The sequence below is a fragment of the Stegodyphus dumicola genome, chromosome 3 (assembly GCF_044657685.1).
Source record: "Stegodyphus dumicola isolate Sdum_Otavi_A_Nest chromosome 3, ASM4465768v1".
NCBI lineage: Eukaryota > Metazoa > Arthropoda > Arachnida > Araneae > Eresidae > Stegodyphus > Stegodyphus dumicola.
The window spans coordinates 35,201,016-35,220,968 of record NC_140770.1 but is presented as its reverse complement, the minus strand read 5'-3'; the positions used below and the strand labels follow the sequence as shown (position 1 = coordinate 35,220,968).

Here is a 19,953-nt window from a genome sequence, read left to right as displayed (position 1 = left end):
GAACATGATATTTAATAAGTAAAGGTAACATACAAAATGTTAAAAAAGCGCCCCTTTGGGCGTAATGTAAAATCTGAATGCTTTCAAAATTTTTTTTATTTATATTTATTTGATTTTTTCCCTCACAATTATTATTTGAAAATAATGCTACTACTTAGTAATTTTCTTTCAAATAATAAACAAAAGCAAAAGATCAGATTTTCACTTTGAAGGTAGGCAGTTAAAAATACGACACAAATTTTGCAATCGACTTTTTTTACAACTTGCTAGAAAGAAACCTTCCTTATGGGTGATACTCGTAGGATAAAATAACACTCACTGTAAAAGTTAAATGATACTACCAGATAAAATGAATTTTAAACCATCAATTTACACTGTATTAAGACACACACTTCTTTAATAGCATATATAAGTAAAAGATATTTTTTTGCCCTTATAACACAGAAAAGAGACTTTTCTTCGCGACTTTTTAACCTTTTTCCAATTTGATTCTTTATAGTGAAAGCATATAAACCGTATCCCAAATGATCTAGTTTTCGAAATATTTCTGTTAATTCCCAACAAAAAGTGAATGGTTAATTAAGTGTAATCGCCTTGAATGAGAAGAAATTAATACATTCCAATCAAACATTTTTTAATGCAGTATTTTATCTGGTCTTTAAAAAATTCTGTATTAAAATGCTGCACAATTAGCTTTCTCTCACACAGAATTTCCCTTTGTTCGCTCTAAGCTTGATCTTTCGACCTGCGAGGAGAGGCCCACTAGCGGCCGAGCGGTAAAAGTTGCTGAACACTGGCAGTTCGGGCGAGGTTCGAATCCTCTAGCTGCATGCACATTCTCGTGGTTTTCCGCACGTGTAATGTGTATATGAGCCAGTTTCCCTTAGAAAGACCTCCACAAAGGCATCCCTTTCCTTAGGCAGATAGCTCTAGTGTGCTTTACCGTAATCTCAATACATCAATCAAAATCAACACCCTGCGGGAAGAAAGACTTCTGTCTGTCTTAGGTTGAAGCATAAACAGAAAACTTGCTGCTTAATATGTTGTGCGACTTTTAAAAAGTTCATACATGGACGATTAAATAATTATAATTTCTGTCTAATCACTTATTTAAGTAAATTACTAATCGAACGTAATCAACTTTTAGCTAACAGTTTATAATTTAATATTTCAAAGACCTTAGCGGGGACAAAGAGCTCTTTACGTTCAAACATAAAGAAAAGGTTTGCTTGTTACGACATGAACCTTTAAAAAGTCTAAACGTAATTTAGTTCTTAATTCTACAAACTGGAAAGGAACTAGATCGAAAGAAAACGCAGCCGATTTTTGTTTTATTCAGGGAGAATTGTTTATTTTTATTGCTTACAAATCTTGAGATATATCATATAAAGTCAAATAATTTCTTACATGGCTTTACCGCTTCTATCATGTTTAGCAACATTCAGTCATATAATCTTAAAAGTCTTCAATTCTGCCAGTTCCTTAATACAATTCATTTCAAATTGTATTTAGCTCACCAGAGGCAAAGCGGAAAAATAGGTGAAAACAGGTAGTTCGAACAGGGTTCATATCCTAGCTGCATCGCAGTTTCGTCGTTTTCTTCACATTTTTGGCTTGGTTTATTTGATTACGGCATAGCACACTACCTCAGTAAGGGCAGTGATACTTTCCTGGAGAAATGTCTAAGGAAAACTGACTCATACCCACGTTATGTATGGGGGAAAAGACGATAACGCCGATGCAGCCAGCCCGTTCGCCCAAAATTGAGTCCAGGTCAAACTACCAGCGTTCAGCGACTTTACTGCTGTACTGCTATGACCCGTTTTTCTCAACTATAAAGTGGCCGGGAGCCAGGAAAGGGGTATTGTCGTGACTTGCGATGTGGCGAATTTTGGTACTTAGTTATTACTTTTGTAACAGACAGCGCCACCACTTTTTCAAGTCATTTCATCACACAGTTGCCATTCGCCAATGTAACAGCCAATTAAAAAATATTCAGAACTACCTTTCAAATTTGCATAATAAGATTTATTCTTATTAAATATTAATATATATATATATATATATATATATATATTTTGTCTGTTTTGCAAAATATTTATTTCTTGTGCTGTGTTTTATATTACGGATAAGAAAATTTTCAGTGTACGAAAATACAAGTGTGAATTTTTTTTATTAAATTAGCTGGTTTAAGTATTTCACTGAATTATTTGGTATTAATATAACTGAAAGTGAGCTCCTAAATGTGATGGATATAGATAATATCAAGAACTTTACGCATATAGTGAATGAAACACACCCAATTTTGTACTGCTATATTTACTTGTCAAAATCTATTTCACTTCTTGTTGTAAGCACAGCATTAAAAAGTCTGATATGTAGACCACGACTTCCCTTGCGCGGAATATTAAATTATACGCACATTTTTTTTCTGCATTTCATTGAAACTTATTTCCTCTCTCATTAGAGATAGTTTTCTCTTTCAATTAATTCAATTCTCACTTTGCGACAAGACAAAAATACATAAAACCTCAAAATAGCTTTATTAAAAATTGCAAAATATAGAGACTTGAAACACCAAATACAATTAAAACAATTAAAAAAAAACAATTTTTACAATTAAAATTATTGTTTCTACGCAAAAACAAGTAGTTATGCCAGCGACAAGAAGGCAGATTTTTCGGTGCACAAAACTTTTACTTTGGGTCCCACTTGGCAAAAAGACACTAAAAGTGCAGAAACTGAATTCACTATTTCGCTAAGTTTCAAATGCAAACAAATATGGCAGCTATAGTAAAAAAAAATTAGGCTTAGCCGCACTTAAAAAACTTTTAAATAGCTAATAATTCTACAACTATTGCATGCAGATTAACTAAAGGCATAAGAACTTTAACTGGGAGATAAGAACAACATAATTCAATCATTTTTAAAGCAAAACATGCACAATTTACCAATATATAAAAATTATTTTTAAAAAAAACTGAGCTCACGCAGCTGAGTTACAAAGTGGGTATATTTGCTTATTTATACACTTTTGGTGCAGCCGAATCCAACCAAAAAGGTAGGTGCACAACTACATGTTATATCATATACAAAATTTCAACGTTTTGAGTCTACTCGTTTTTGATTTATGCGAGCTACATACTTACATACGTACATCTAGACATCACAAAAAAATCTGTCCTGAATCCATTTTAAATCCTTTTTGCAAACCGTTTTGGGAAAAAGAGTCCTTTATTCTGTTCTTACCTACAGATGTCATGCAAAAACATCGTTCATTGTATCTGATAGCAGTTAATATATGGGTATTTTCATTGAAATATGATACCCGAAAATTTTCATGGCTGCGACACTTCTTACAAAAGTACAACTTACTTCGTTTGATTTACTTACAACTTACTTCGTTCACTGTCTGTCTCATTATTTACAACTTACTTCGTACAAGGAAGTAAAAAAGTGAGTTCTCAAATATCAGTAAATAATTAATTTTATTCCTTTTGTTCTTTCATATTATAATAGTTTATCATTTATCAGTACAAAAACTGAGGTAATTAAAAAATTAACTTTTTAGATATTTTTAGTATTTTTTCATTAACGTTATAAGGTATTTTCTCCCTCCTTTCTGCATGCCTTCGTGGTGTAACCGTAGCACACTCGGCGCGTATTCGAGAGGTGCAGGTTCAAGTTCCGGCGACTCCTTTGCACATTTTTCACAGCTCCTTTAAAATAACCTAATGACTCTACAGTGGCGCTCGAACTAAAATGTTGTGAACGATGATTCTTCACAACCAGGATTTAACGATCGGGTTTCCTAATTTCCATTTGCCCTTTAAAAGGGATAATGTATTTTCTCTCTCCTTCCAGTATGCCTTTGTGGTGTGACGGTTAGCACACTAGGCGCGTATTCGAGAGGTTCAGGTTCGAGTCCTGGCAAAAGGCATTGCTCATTTTCAAAAATACCTCTCGGCGTATTATAAAAAAATAACCTAATAGATTCTAAAACGTAATTAATGAAAATCATTTCAACCCAAAATAGGATTTGTGTTAGTGAATTTTAGTTAAGAATAGTGGCTCCCCACTATTCTGAATATTATTGGAATAATTTAAAGATTAAATCCGATAGTATCTTAAGATGGTTTTGCAATCAGAAAACAAACTCATATTGATTCATCCTTATTTTCTTTACAAATGCCGAATATCTGTTTGCAAGTCTAATCTGTTTTCAAATCAAATGCCGAATATCTGTTTTCTATTTGAACTTGATCAAATAGTGTGTTAGTGTTTAATTCAAAAGATAATATTATGCATTGATTAACATTTCCTCTAACTTCTTTTTAACTAAGGTTGCCTATGAGCAACCCCTTTAATTCTGACTCGCAGCTTTTATTTTTAGGTCAGGATATGAATGTAATGTTAAGGCCAGGATATGAACGTCGGAAGGTTAAGGATATGAACCTTTAAACAATAGGATTTCTTTTGAAGCACAGCGGCATGACAATGATCAATAATCTTAGCATCACTAAGAATAATTTTCTGGGTTCTCATACTGAAATTTTCCCAGAGTATTAAAAGTTGTAAATGAAAACGTAAGCATATTATAAAGGAAAATGTAGCCGAAAAATGCTGTGACTGCTATTTAACTCTAAAGAGGGGTTATCAAAGAGAAAATGAGAATTAATATTGATTAAAATTGCATTTTAGGTAATTATTACTGATTATAATAGACTGCAATGTTTGAATATGAATTCTTTGAATATTTTTTTAAAAAATTATGATTGCGAAAATAGAAAAATAGTTTCTTGGATTGATTCCTTTCTCACAGAAGCCAGATGAATTCTGTTTTACTTAATGAAAACTAAAATTTATTTGCATATTAATCTGTCCTCTATGAGCACTTTATTTCAGTGATCTCTATTAATCTGCCATTTGTTTTTCTTAATTTAAATGCTTCAAGAATAATTAGAAAAGGACCTAATTCTCTTCTTGCCTTTAAATTCTTCATTTGTAAAACTGCATTTTCAGCTATAATCATGTGAAATAATTCTCTAAATATAATTCAGTGCAGAAAAAATAAGATATATAAACAGCTTGCAAATGGGATCACCACTTAGATTCTGTTTTAGAAATATGATGAAGCTTACGAAAAATCTAGGAAGCGAAGTAATTCCGTACAATATTTTATAATTTTTTATCAATGATCAACCTGTAAATATAATTTATCGACATGCAAATATAATTTAATAATTTAATGTGTACGTATATGTTACCGTGAAACACCGAAATTGGAGAATATCGACTTTCACCGGAGAATGACAACATTTACCACATACATCGGTGAAAGATCGAATATTGCATTACATTCTTGTACATTCGGACCCTCACCGGTGTTATGTCGACAATCACAGATATGCTCTGGTGTAGGTCGAAAAGAGAGTTCATAAGAAGTCATAATAGTTTAAGTTGTTGCAATAAATAAGATTTGAGTCACATAATTTAGTAAGCTTTTTATTACTATTATTTTATTTTCTCATTTAGAACGCACTGTATAATTAAGTAAGTTTTTAACTTCTATTATTTTCCTTTCTCATTTTCAATGTACTGTGTGTTTTAAGTTCTTATTTTAAGTCTCAAGTGCTTTTTTTCGTGACTGAATTACGGAGAAGAAATATATTCTTATATGTTCAACATTCACCGGTGAAAGTCGACATTCTCCAGATTTCGGTATTTCACCATAACATATGTTCTACATGTAAATATTATAATATATATATGCATGTATATGCGAGGAGAAGGTTCATTAGCGTCTGAGTGGTAAAGCCGCTAAACAGTGATAGTTCGGTCCGGAGTTCGCATTCCAGTGAACGGAATGGCTGTATGGGCGTTTACGCTCCCCGGGGAAAGCGATTAGAAATACGATTTGTATGCGATTGAAATGCGATATTAATGTGCAAAATTGATATAATTTTGAATATTTGTTTCACCTGTTCATTCGTGCTTTCCCAGTGCTCGGGTACCTTGGCAAGGTCGGGGGGCTCCCTCTCCAAGGAGGGTCGAAAGCCTGAGCAAAAGTGCCTACTACTTACTGACTTGGTGTGAACCCCAGGGTACCAGGTCGGTCTACAGACCCAGTGCATCTTATTTAGTTAAGCGTTGAATAACTCTACCTACATCAAAATGAGTTCTAAAGACATTCTCAAAGAAGGACAGGCATATATTGCCACCTTAGAGACAATATTGACAAATAAAGCTTCTGGCATAAACAAGGCAGTAGCCGCTGATATTCGACATCAATTTCAATTGATGTTCAACCTTCTAACTGAACAGTGTGTCGAGATGGCACACATGGAAGGACAAATTCATCAAACGCCAAACATTAAAGACTCTTATGCGGACGTACTTAAACGTCCAGCTCGTGACCGATCCAAAACATGGAGAAAACCAGATAAACAACATGTCACTATTTTATACCCCACAAATGAAGGGGATAAACCAGACAACATCAGAAAGAAGCTCTTAAAAACTATTGATCCCACAAAGCTCCACATTGGAGTGAAAAGACTTAAAAATGAGGCAAAAGGTGGTCTCTTAATAGAGACCAATAAAGCGGAAGACATAGAGACGCTAGAAAATGAAATAAATACTGTACCAGAACTTAAAAAGGACCTACAAATTGTTCGTCCTACACGTAGGCTTCCTAAAATTATAATATATGATATTCCAAGGGACTTGACTAAGGAAGAACTTAAGGAAGCCATTTTAGCCCAAAACGAAGGCATCGATGGTGATGGCCTACAGGTTAAATTTCCTATCAAGCATAAGAACGGAAATCATTGGGTTTGTGAAACCTCACCGGAGGTTTTCAAACACTTACTAAGTTACGCAAACTGTGCGTTAATTGGGAACGTTTCAATTTAAGAGAATACATCAGACCAACGCAGTGTTTTAAATGCTGCCAATACCGACATATTTCTAAACAATGCCAAACAGAAGAGGCATGTGGACATTGTGGAGAAGTGGGACATTCCCACAAAAATTGTGACAATAACTACCAAAGATGTATTCATTGTGCAGAAAGAAATGCGAATAGTGATAAGCACCTTGACGAGCAGCACTCAAGTTTCTCAAAAGACTGTCCTAGCAGACAGCTAGAAATTGAAGATCTTCGAAGAAAAATCAATTATGGCTAGAGAACTTATTCAAAATATAAAAGCGTTGCAAATTAATTTAGCGAGATCACATGTCGCAACAGCACAACTAAAGACTTGTATCTTTGAATACGACTTGATTTTTATTCAAGAACCATACTGTATCAATGACAAGCCGTCTGGCTTTCCGACTCAAACATTTTTTCTCCAAATGACCACCCCAAAACAGCCACAGTGGTGGTTAACCCACGACTTACGGTTCTGAATACTTACGCTTCTTCTACTTTAAATGCTATTACATTAAAGATTGAACATAGGACAATAACCATTTTTAACTGTTATACTCAACCTATAACGGACTTAACAGATTTAACTACTCTGTTAAACTTAGCTGAACGTTACTTTGACGATCAACATGATCTTCTTCTCCTTGGCGACTTAAACGCGAAAAGTGTGCTCTGGGGCTCCCCCTTCAAGGATCCCAGAAAACGCACACTCAGAGAATTCTTAACAATGCATAGACTGGCTGTTGAAAACGATCCGGATGGTCCCCCTACCTACAACTGCACAAGGGGAAAGAGCTGGATTGATATTACAGCTTCCAGATCAATCTCTTCCACGTCTTTCATTCATAATTGGAAAGTTATGGACTGTATCACTTTAAGTGATCATTGTTATATCTCTTTTGAAATTACGTATCAACATTCTAGCTCAACTCAAAGAGTCAAATATAAACTTACACAAATGGATTGGCTCTTACTGAAGGCAAAAATTGGTCACTTTTTTGGTTCAATGGAATCTTACTTGCCTAAAGATACAGTTGATCTTAATCAACTTATAATTAAGTGGACTCAGAAAATACAGGAATACTGTGACTTGGCAACCCACGCCAAGGGAAAATATGTTAAAACTCAACACAAAGGTGTCCCTTGGTGGACCCCGGAACTCTCAATATTACGAAAAAGAATCCTCGCTTTGAGAAAGCGTTATCACAAATGTATTCATGATGACGAACTAAGGGCACACTATAAGCAAGTCTATGAAAAAGACCTTGCTCTCTATAAAAGAAAGCTTATGCAAGCCAAAAGAACAACCTGGAAAAGATATCTGGAGCGTCTAAGTCCTAGTTCACCCTTCGGGGTACACTATGACATTGCTAAGGGGACTATGCAATCCCCTCTACAATTAAAAGCGTTACTCAAACCAGATAAAACCAAGACTTCCACAATAGAAGAAACTATACGTTTCCTAATGGATTACCACTTTCCTAAAGATATAATCAGCGAAGACACGGAGTTTCATACGACAATTCGTAACAACTTAAGGAATCCATATAATTCAATAAATGATGTTCCGTTTACGATTCCAGAAGTGGAAAATGCTATCAAATCCCTCAATCCAGGCAAAGCACCTGGAATGGACAATATATCTAAAGAAATTATAGCTGAAGTTTTCTATGCTAACCCACAATTACAAGTAGCGTTACTTAATGAACTCTTCCGTCGAGGAATATTTCCTAACTGCTGGAAGACAGCGAAATTAGTATTATTCTAAAAAGAAGGAAAAAATGGTGAGCTTCCTGATGTTTACCGCCCTATTTGCTTGCTTAACGCATGGAGTAAAGTCTATGATAAATTAATCACTAACAGATTGACTTATTTCTTAGTATCGAATTCCAAATTAAGTGAACAACAATATGGCTTCACGGCGGGAAAATGCTCAGCAGATGCCATCAAGGACAACATAGTCTCACAAATAGAAGCAAACCGACGTAATAATAATTACACCAACGTTATCTCTTTGGATATCAAGAGTGCATTCAACAATATTTGGTGGCCGTTCCTACTACAGGAACTCCGCAATCTGGGATGTCCTCTAAATATTTATAAAGTTATTGAAAGTTTATTGGATAATAGACATATAATCTATGAAATAAATAATGTTCAATACTCCATAAAACAAGAAAAAGGATGTGTACAAGGATCCAACTCTGGACCACTATTCTGGAATATAGTAATGAATATAGCTTTAAAACTCGAATTTGAAGATGGAATCCACATCCAAGCTTATGCGGACGACGTTTCACTCCTAGTAACAGGATCTATGCATATGCAAATTCAAACCAAGGCAAAGTTGGCGCTTCAAAAACTATCAGAATGGGCACTCAAGTGCAAACTTCAATTCTCTCCCGAAAAGTCAAAGTCTATGTTTATAGCAATCAAAAAGCGTGGTGCAGCCTATTCAGCACCGACAATAAAGATGAACGATCATACCATTAAGCAACAAAAATCCATTCAATATCTTGGAATAGTCATAGATGAATGCCTTACCTGGCTACCTCATCTAGATTATATTAAATCTAAAGTTTGTAAAATAATGAACAATCTTCTTAGATTATTTGGGATGCCCAAACCAGTTCTGAAAGAACTTTATAAACGTGCAATAGAGCGTACCATAGTATACACATGTCCTGCCTGGTGGTACCCACCTACGGTAAAAATGCGAAACAAAACAAACTCTATACAACGCATAGCACTTCTTGCAATGACCAAAAGCTATAAGACTGCCCCTACTGCAGCTCTTCAAGTGATTGCTGGAATTATGCCGCTTGATCTTAAATTGGACATGGAAAGCATCATCCAACGTACCAAACGAGGATGGACTGACTTTAAATATGAGGACTTAGAACTTTCACGGGATCAGATTGAATTCCCAGTACCTAAATGGCATTCTCATCCAGCTCATATTCAAGTCTTCGGATGGGACAACAAGCCTCCAATCAATAAAGGTTTAGAAATTTATACAGACGGTTCAAAAAGTGAAGACGGCACTGGAGCTGGCTTCTGTTCCTTCATGAATGGAGTTTGTCACGATCAATTTATGTTTAAACTGGATAAGACTAGTACAGTATATCAAGCTGAAACTTTAGCATTAAAGTCGGCATTACTATGGTTAAAATCACACCCCAGTCCTGCGCATATATATTCGGATAGCCAGGCTGTTTTAAAGTCTATCCATAAATACAATATCTATAATCAGAACATTATCGCCATAAAGAAATTACTGGCTTTTACAAAAGCAAAGCTTCATTGGATAAGAGGACACCAAGGCACTGCCGGCAATGAAAAAGCCGACGAGCTAGCCAAACAAGGGATTTACTCGAACACGTACCTAGACTGCAAGATCCCTATGAGTAATAGCATCAGGACGACAAACGTTCACACTTCTACCGAATGTTTCGGAGAAACGGCATTTCAGTGATTTTTTTTAAATCAAGTTATCACTAATCACGGAGCCTTTCCGATTTATATTAACAGATTCAAACTAAAGGAATCTACATGCAAGTGTCAATGTGGTAGTGAATCCGCAGATGCACTTCATATGATTATAGACTGTTCCAGTGTATCAACAAAACGTAGAGAAATTTTCAAACAAAATATAACTTTAGAAACTCTAAAACAACTAATTAAGAACGACAAGGGACGATCTTTGTTATCAAGTTTTATGGAATACATATACCATAATGAATCAGATCTGTACTTAAAAATTGATTGTATTATATAATATTATTGTACTTATATTGGAATACTCATATCACAATGAATTAGATCTGTACTTGTAAATTCAATCGTATCATGTAATATCTTTGTACTTTTATTTGCCATGTTATTAATCATTTAATTATTGTAATACTTAATATTGATTCTTTACTTTGTTCTTCCTATCATTCTATGTTGCATTGTATAACTCAATTTATGTTCAAAAAATAATTTGTTTTGTAAATATAAAAACATGCTATGTAATGTATTTTTTCAATAAAGACGTTGGCGAGGCCAACACATCTCCTAGTCAGAAGACCTCAAAATTCTAACTAGGTCTTTCAAAAATTCTAATTGGCATTATTTGATCTTTGAGCTCTTGCTCCAAAATTGAAAATTTCCTTAGCCTATTGGCTCTGGTGATACTTCTGCTTAAGAAGTGCGGACCAGACAATCCATTTTCATGTTGTATGGGCGTTTACGTGGTTTTCCCCATGTATAACGCATATACGATCCAGTTTTGCTTAGAAAGTCCTCTACAGAGGCATCCTTACCCTTAGGCAGATAGCCGTCGAGTGCTTTGCTATATTTAAATAAACCACAACAAACCATATAAGTAATTTAAAAATCGCTTTATTTTATATATGCTTATAAAATGTATATATATATGTGTGTGTATGCGTAATTAAAAATTTTCTAATTGCTTCAGAACCTAACATTTATATTGATATTATATACATATACATACATTAATGAACATTGTATATTTAAGATTTTTTTCTTTCATATTTTATACCTGGTAGAGACATTAGGTATTTTTTTCCGGAATCAGGCAAAATGAAAATTAACAGAGCCTTCGCCGGGAATCGAACCACGGACCTCTGACAATACCGGCTCAGCGTGCAGAACCACTACACCATGAAGGGATGCTAGGAAGGCACGAGAAATACCTTACATACTCCCCTTTTGAAAGGGCGACTGAGGTTTTTAGGGGACCCAATCGCCAAATCCTGGGCGCAGAGAATCCTCATGAAACACCCTTTTAGTTCGGGCGCCACTTTAGAGACATTAGGTATTTTTTTCTGGAAGCAGGCAAGATGAAAAATTAACAACGCCTTTGCTGGGAATCGAACCACGGACCTCTGACAATACCGGCTCAGCATGCAGAACCACTATACCACGAAGGGATGCTAGGAAGGCGGGAGAAATACCTTATAACCTTGTTCTTTATTTTGTTGCATTTATTTATGCCTATATACATACATATAAAAAAAAACATAATAATAGGCTAAAAATTAAAAGCAAAATTTTTAAACCCGTCCTGCACTATAGATATGTGTGTATTGGACGGCAGAATTTAGGGAAGTTGAAATTTTTGGAATTTGGGAAAGCACCGAGTGTCAAAATTAAGGGATGAGAAGTATTTATGATTTAGGGAAAGCACTGGGATCCAAAGTTTAGGCATGGTTAAAATTTAGAACTTACAAAAGCGCTTTGCAGCAGAATTTAGGACCTGTAGAGGCGATACCAGGCGGTTTCAAGCGCCAGCCCTAGATAAAGCCTTAAGTATATATGTGGGAGTTTATTTATTCAGGACTCATATTAGTTTGAAGCATGTGCAAGAAATAAACGTAGGTATAGTAAAAAACTAAACTATTACAATTCAGGCTTAATTCAGAACGCTATAGGAGCAAGACAAAATTTAGCGAAACCACTTGGGTTTCGTTGCCAATCTTGTGATACATAGCCAATAACGTATAACACACGCTATTAAGTTAGGCTAAAATTATCATTACTGATTCTAAGGCATTTTAAATTAATGTAGCAGACTGCGCTGCTCCCTGACCTTCTAATTTGACCCAGTTTATTAATTTTCGCAGACTGTTATTATTACAGAAATTTTATAAAAACTAAGCTTGAACTTTCGATTATGTCGAAAAGAGTTTCCAATTCTGGAGTTACAAAAGGGATCTACAAAGCGAAACCATGTTTAGAAGTCCATTAAACAAAATGTGGAATTGCTGCAAAAAATGCATACAGGCATATTCGTCTTAAAATTATGTGAGGAGTATGGCATTGGAAAGTCCACTGTATATGACACAAGAAAAAAGAAAAAGGAACTTTTTGAATTTTTTGTGGGAGCATCTTAAACAACTTGCATTGAACGAAATGTTTAATAAAGTAAACAAATATTAAGCTTTCTTTTGTAAATTTTGATACCCTTTAGATCATAATTGTTCTTTATTTCATAAATTACAATTTCATAATTTTAATTGTATAATTTCTGCATGCCATCTTACCAGATTTAAATTGATGATCTATTATTAGGGGGACCAAAAAGTAATGTCGTTTCTACGCATGTCGACAACAACGATAGACAACAACATGCTAAGGGCAGAAGTGGACGCAAATCAATGTCAAACAATCGAGGAACTGTCAAACACTCTTAACCAACCTTGGTCGACCAAAAACATTTAAAGCAGAATGGAAAAATAAGCAAAGCAGGTGTTTGAGTCCCCCATAATCTGTCCGAAGAGAACAAGGCCAACCTATCCATCACACGCAATGTATTGCTTCAACGGCACCATACAGAACCATTTTTTGATCGCTTGATTAGTGGAGACAGAAAAATAAGTCCTATATGATAATCCAAAACTCAAAAGGCAGTTTTAATAGGGGTTACAAAGGGTTTACATCCCGAAAAGGCACTTCTGGGTATTTGGTGGAGTATTCGTGGAATTGTTCATTTTGAATTGCTGAAATCTGGAAAAACTGTTAATGTAGACCTTTATTCTGAACAATTGGATCTAGTGAACCAATCTTTAATTGGAAAATATCCGGCGATTGTCAACGGAAAAGGCGTCATTCTGCAACACGACTGTGCAAGACGAACACTGGAAAAACATAATGAATTGGGGTGGGAGGTACTGCCTCACCCACCATATTCGCCCGATATCGCACCCTCGGATTTCCATTTATTCCAATCCCTACAACATTTTCTTAGTAACAAAAAATTTCAAAATTTTGATGATGTCCAAAATGCCATCTTGAGATATTTTACTCAAAAACCAATTGATTTTTATTGATCTGGGATTGAAATCTGCATACTAGATGGCAAAAGGTTGCTGATAACGAGGGTGATTATATTATTGCTTAAAAATAAAAACTTGTTACAAATTTATTTGTTTGAATTTAATGTAAGAAAGCAACATTACTTTACAGCCCCCCACAGGATTTGGAAATATCCCAAATCCGGAATCGGCTAGTGCGGATTTCGAACTTTGTACTGTATTTATTAATACTATATGAAGAGATACTTTTTTAAATTATAAAAAATATTGCTTAAATTTTTAATGCATTTTATTCTCACTTTTTTGAAGTGTTTGTAAGAGTAAATTTTTAATTTTGCAATGTTATTGTCTGTTATTTTACTTCAATATTTATAATTAAATTTTATATACAACAAAATTTATTTTGTAGATTTCAAAATTGTGCATCATATACATATTTAATACTTCTAAATATGTCAAACAATACATAAAAAGTATTATAAATTAAACATGCTTATCTTCTACTACAGAAATGTTTAACAGCAACAAAATTTAATTATAAGATTTTTCTTTTCTTTCATGTTTGCAGCAAATGCAAGAAATAAAAATAATTCTGAAGATGTTTTTTATGTTGAAAGGTATCTAGTGGCATTAACTGCATAAGATACTTTTAAGCAAGTTGTAGCTTATATTTAAAAGAGTCGCTGATATTATCATCCAAGACTCATATTTTCAAACTACAGTAAATTTTTTTATAAACATGAGGTTTAGAATAATCACTTTCCTAAAAATCAAATAATGACACAAACATCAAGTTCTTAGGAGCCTGAATTAATCAGAATCACAGAAATTCAGTGGTTATGTAGAAATTATCCACAGCAGGACAACTCAGAAAGTTCTGGGGACAAGTAAAACATGCACCAAAAATTTTGGAATCATTTGCCATGATCTTTATTAAATAAATTTAAGATGATTTCTGAAAATAAAAATTCAACTTTTTTTAAAATTAAATACTGGAAAGCACTTTCCTGTTTTCTCACATGTGCTTAAAATTCTAATTTAGAATGCAGTTGTCAAGAACTGAATTTATTGCCTATGAAAAAATATTTCATTTTCAGATTAGATATAAAAGAATTTTTTTACCTCAGTAGTACATAGAGACTTCAAACTGCAAAATGTCCTGCAAAAAAGAAATAAAAATGCATTTCAATAGTCAGTACATAACAGAATATGCTATACAATATTTACATATAAGTTGCTTCAAAGGACTAAACTGGGAAGTAAATTTCTTCTGAAATTTAAGATGAATATGAAGAAGGTATACAATAAATAATTATGAAACTAAATTGAAGACCTTTAACTAAGAATTTAAACATGCTGCTAATTAATGTATACAGAATCATAGCCTTTAGTGCAGTAATAAGGAATAGCAAATGTAATAAACAGTAACTCTTTAATCAACACTAAGAAAACTGCTGAAACTGAACATAAAACACTAAGTTAATAATTTCAGAAACAGTTACAAAAAAATAATTGTTTAAAATCTTTACATATAACAACATAACACTGTTGGGCATAATAACAATTCAGCCTTTTAGGGCATAGTACATGCAGCAGAAAAGGTTTGAGATGGCACACAATTTGCTCTCAGTTCAGTTTTATATCCCTTTGGCCAGTGAAGGCAAACTCATTAGTCAACAGAGTCAATTATCAACAGTTCAGCACTGTATTTATTAATACTTGTATTCTCTTTTCAAGTATCTTCTTCCATTCATTCTCTGCATATGTCCAAACCATCTTATACCTTTCTCAACACTACATCTTTTTTCGCTCCACAACACTCCCTAAAATTAACTCAATATTTCAGTTTTTAAGTCTTAGTTAAACTATATATATATGTCGAATAAAACTTGATATTATACTTAATAACGATACTATTTTATTGATAAAAGAGAATTGCAATATATTGAAAAACTTGAATCGCAATAATGACTAACAAAACACTAATGTAAACAATGGCCTTGCATCTTCTTGAAAAGTTTGCATTTTGTATGTTGTTTTTCATTTTAAGCCTTATTACAAGTTTTCATGAATAAGATGACTTCTCTATTTACTCTTGACAAAAAGTTCATGCTTGAAAATTATTGATCGTATGAATATGTAGACTCGAATAAGAAAAACATCAAACGTTAGTTTTTTAAGCTGATTACATGAGTCGGGAATAATATTATTCCACATGTTTTCCTTCTCCAGATTACTTGTGCTGTGAACTAAGCACACATTTATTTTTCTCCAATGTTTCTACATCAGCACTTAAAATGTTCAAATTTCAAGTTTCATAATTTTTTTTTTTTTTTTAAATTCAGCAATTGATTTCAGAGTTGCCAATGTGAATATTAAACAGAGAAATGCAATTCCGTTGCACTAGTATTAAGAGGTTTTTTAACAAAGGCTAATGTTGCTTTGCTGATTCAGAATTCCTGAAACCTGCTGAGAAAAACTTCTGTCATAAAACTGTTGTTTTGAAATGGCAAATGTCAATATTAGATCTATTTTCTTGAGAATGTTTCAACAGGCTTGGAAAGTGAATCAAAGTTTCTGTTTCAAAAATCTTGAGCAGAAAGAGATAATTTGCTTTCAAATGAAATAACTTCTTCCAACATCAGAAAAATTGTGTTTCCTCTTCCCTATAGGAGGTTCGAATCCCGCGAACGGGCTGGCTGCATGGGCGTTTTCGTGGTTTTCCCCATGTGTAACGTGTTAAAAATGAGCCAGTTTCCCTTAGAAAGTCCTCCACGAAGGCATCCCTCCTCTTAGGCAGATAGCCCTCGAGGCTTTGCCATAATCACACACACACACACACCTCTTCCCTATAGTTTTTTGATTAAGCTGATTTAGATGAGATGTAACGTCTACCATAAAATAAAATTTTTGGATCTACTGATCATTCATTAGTTCTGGATTATAAACACTCATTTCAAGGAGTAATGCTTTAACTTCTGTTAATAAGGATGCAAAACATTTCAAAACATTTCCTCTTGATAACCAACGCACTTTATTATTCAGCAGAAGATCTGAGTACTCGCTCTCCATTTCAACTAAAAATTCTTTAAACTGGCGATGATTAAAAGCTGTAGTAATAATGAGGTTAACAATAATATAATTATGAATTCCATAACTTTGCAAATTTCTTCTGGAAATGTCGAGCACAAAGCGCTTCTTGATGAATGATACAATGGTAAGTAAGATCTTGTCACTGATTTTTCCTTTCAAAATAATAACAAAAACGTTTCTTACCCCGGTCATTCTTTTCGCCCTGTTTGTTGCAACTGAGACAAGTTTATCGAGATTTGGTGATCTACCAGGAGACCAGAAGAAAAAGCAGAGTTGGCAGCTGTGGTTTATAAATATAAAAAACTATTTTTATTCGAATCCTGGTATATACCAACATTTTCTGTACTTTTTTTGGTTTAATTTATAAAGTAAGTTCAAAAGCAATCTAAATAAATATATATATGCATTTTTCAAGTACTGAAAAGGAAGGGCATGATGGGAATGATCTTCTAGCAATGGTGAAAGGGGTGGAATAGGGCAAAATAGGTTGAGAACCACAATGTTAGATCTTTTAAGTATTAGTTAAAAAAAAAATAAGTTTGAAGCTTTACACGGCATTTAATTATTATTAAATGAAATTTGTTTACATCTAATTAGAATTTCGGAACACTTCCGCAAAGAACCCGGCAAATGTAAACATCGCCAACTTTGGCGATAATAGTTCAAACCTGGTAATCCGGCAGATTCAACCTATTCGCTTGTAAGAAGGTTGCAACCATTCCTCTAACGTTCATTTTGTTGAATTATCACCGTCATTGTTCGCATTTGCCAATTTAAATTATTCTTCACTTATTTATTATTATTTTTTTTGTATTTTCACGTTATTATTTATGAACTTTTAACAAATAGATAGAAATATTTTCATATAATAAAGGAAGTTTTCGGTGACAGATGCTAGTTTGTGGAAGAAAATATGGCGGGAGAGGGGTTAATGATAATTGGTAACATGGCTGTTAACGTAGCGTTAAGCACACAGAATCATGAGGTTTCCAACCGATAAAATATTTTGACTTCATCACCTGCCAAAATATGCATTTTAAATAATTAATTAAGTAATGTTTTTATTATTGGTATGGTCATCTAAAATTATGAGAAAAACAATATTTATGGCTTAAAACTTTAACCAGATAATATATTGTTAATGCTTTTCCAACAATAACATTTGAGAAGATTTCAGGTGTGACACACAAAGAGATGATTAAACTGAAATAAAAAGTATTATTGATTCTCTAAAATGACAGAATAGTTTTATGGATACTCAAAGTCATCAAAATTAGCAAACCACTACTTGTGTAATGAATCCAAGTGCAAATGACTCTTCAAAAGTTTTATTAACAATGCTACTGAATAGAATTTCAATACTGAAAATTATTGGCACTGTCAAATATACTATGAAAGACAGGCAGTTGTTTCAACATAAAATGCTTTAAACTGTTTACAAGTAAATTGATAAAAATAACATTGAAAAACTGTTTATGTAAAATGGATGTATTAAAAGTCATGCATTCATTAATTTATTACAGGCACATGGCTCTTATTGAACTAAGACTGTCACTGAATGATTGTTTGGAATCGACATTTCTTGCTGTCTGAAACCTACTTCACCTATGATGTAAATATGCAGTTGTGGTTCTCACTGACATAAAGTTTAGCCACCCCTGATCGATTATATATGTCTACTGTATTTATACCTATTATACTAATTATCAGATATAATTTTGAGAATATCAACAAGCAAAACACTTAAAAATTTAAAAAAGACACTTGTAGTAGAAATATTAATATTCTATATGAATTATGGAAAGTACATGTAATGAATAATACCATGACCAAACACTTAAAAAAAAGAATAGATTAAGTATTTCCTACCTCGATACTTGAGAAAGCAATCCTGTTACACAACACATAGTTAACTTTTGATTACATGATATTACATATTACATATTTAGTCCTACGAGTGGTTAAGAAGGCTGAATAGTGGTAGTTCAATCTCGGCTCAAATCCTGAAAAACGAGCTGGTTGTGCAGGTTATTTTTTTCGTATGTGTTTTGTGAATTTTGTGACATTTTCGTGGTTTTCCATGAGCCTATTTACCCTAGAAAATATTCACAAAAGCATGCCTTTTTCAGCTAGCTCTCACATGCTTTGTATATTGAATTAAGTACACACAAACCCTTCTTAATTTTAAAATGATAAAGTTATTAAGTTCACATTACATGCAACGAAGCTTTTTACAAGCCAGGATACTTTCTTTAACAATTACAGTGCTAATTAGTGCTGTACTTCTCAGTTATATGTGAAATAACATCTCAGTGTCACTGCTTGTGACACATTTGTTTCACTTAAGTCTTCTTATGCAGTCATAAGCATGAAATAAACAAAACAATAACATTTGAGAAGATTTCAGGTGTGACACACAAAGAGATGATTAAACTGAAATAAAAAGTATTATTGATTCTCTAAAATGACAGAATAGTTTTATGGATACTCAAAAACTCATGGTTATGCATGAAAAACCTAATCCATACATCCTTGGTGACTGATATTAACATAGTTTTTATGCTGCATTTGTGAACTACGCGGTTAAATTGAGTGAAATTGTGACTAAATTTCAGAAGACTTATAAAATTATGGTGTGAAAATTTAAATGTGAAATTAAAATCAAGGATACATTGGACAGAACAATCAAAAAAGAAATGTTGTCCATAAATATATTAATAATAATTAATGATAAAATGGACATTTAAAATATTCATATAATAAATATATACAATTAGTGTAATTAAAATAAATATATGCATTTAAAAATGATCTAACTTGGACCATATTTGCAATTTTTGTAATGTTATTAAATATGGACTTTAAATAAAATTTTTAGCAGCATACATCATTTGGGTTTGTTTAAATTATGGAAAAGCATGGGAGAGATATCTGCCTAAAAGAAAAGATGCCTTCAAGGAGGTCTTTCTGAAGGACACTGGTTTGAATCCACGTTACATATTGGGAATACCATGAAAACAATCATACAACTTGCCCATTAGCTTGGCTAACTAAACTACCAGAGTTCAGTCACTTTACTGTTTAGCTGCTGATGAGCTGTATATC

General features: G+C 33.4%; 1 long non-coding RNA gene across 1 annotated transcript in view; it reads left to right on the top strand.

Annotated features, from left to right (window-relative positions):
- Positions 1–19,733, top strand: part of LOC146997963 (uncharacterized) — a 96,133-nt gene extending 76,400 nt beyond the window's left edge. Inside the window, exon 3 of the long non-coding RNA XR_015040175.1 lies at positions 18,372–19,733. This is a non-coding gene — a long non-coding RNA (uncharacterized LOC146997963). The remainder of the gene's footprint in view (positions 1–18,371) is intronic.
- The last annotated feature ends 220 nt before the right edge of the window (positions 19,734–19,953 follow it).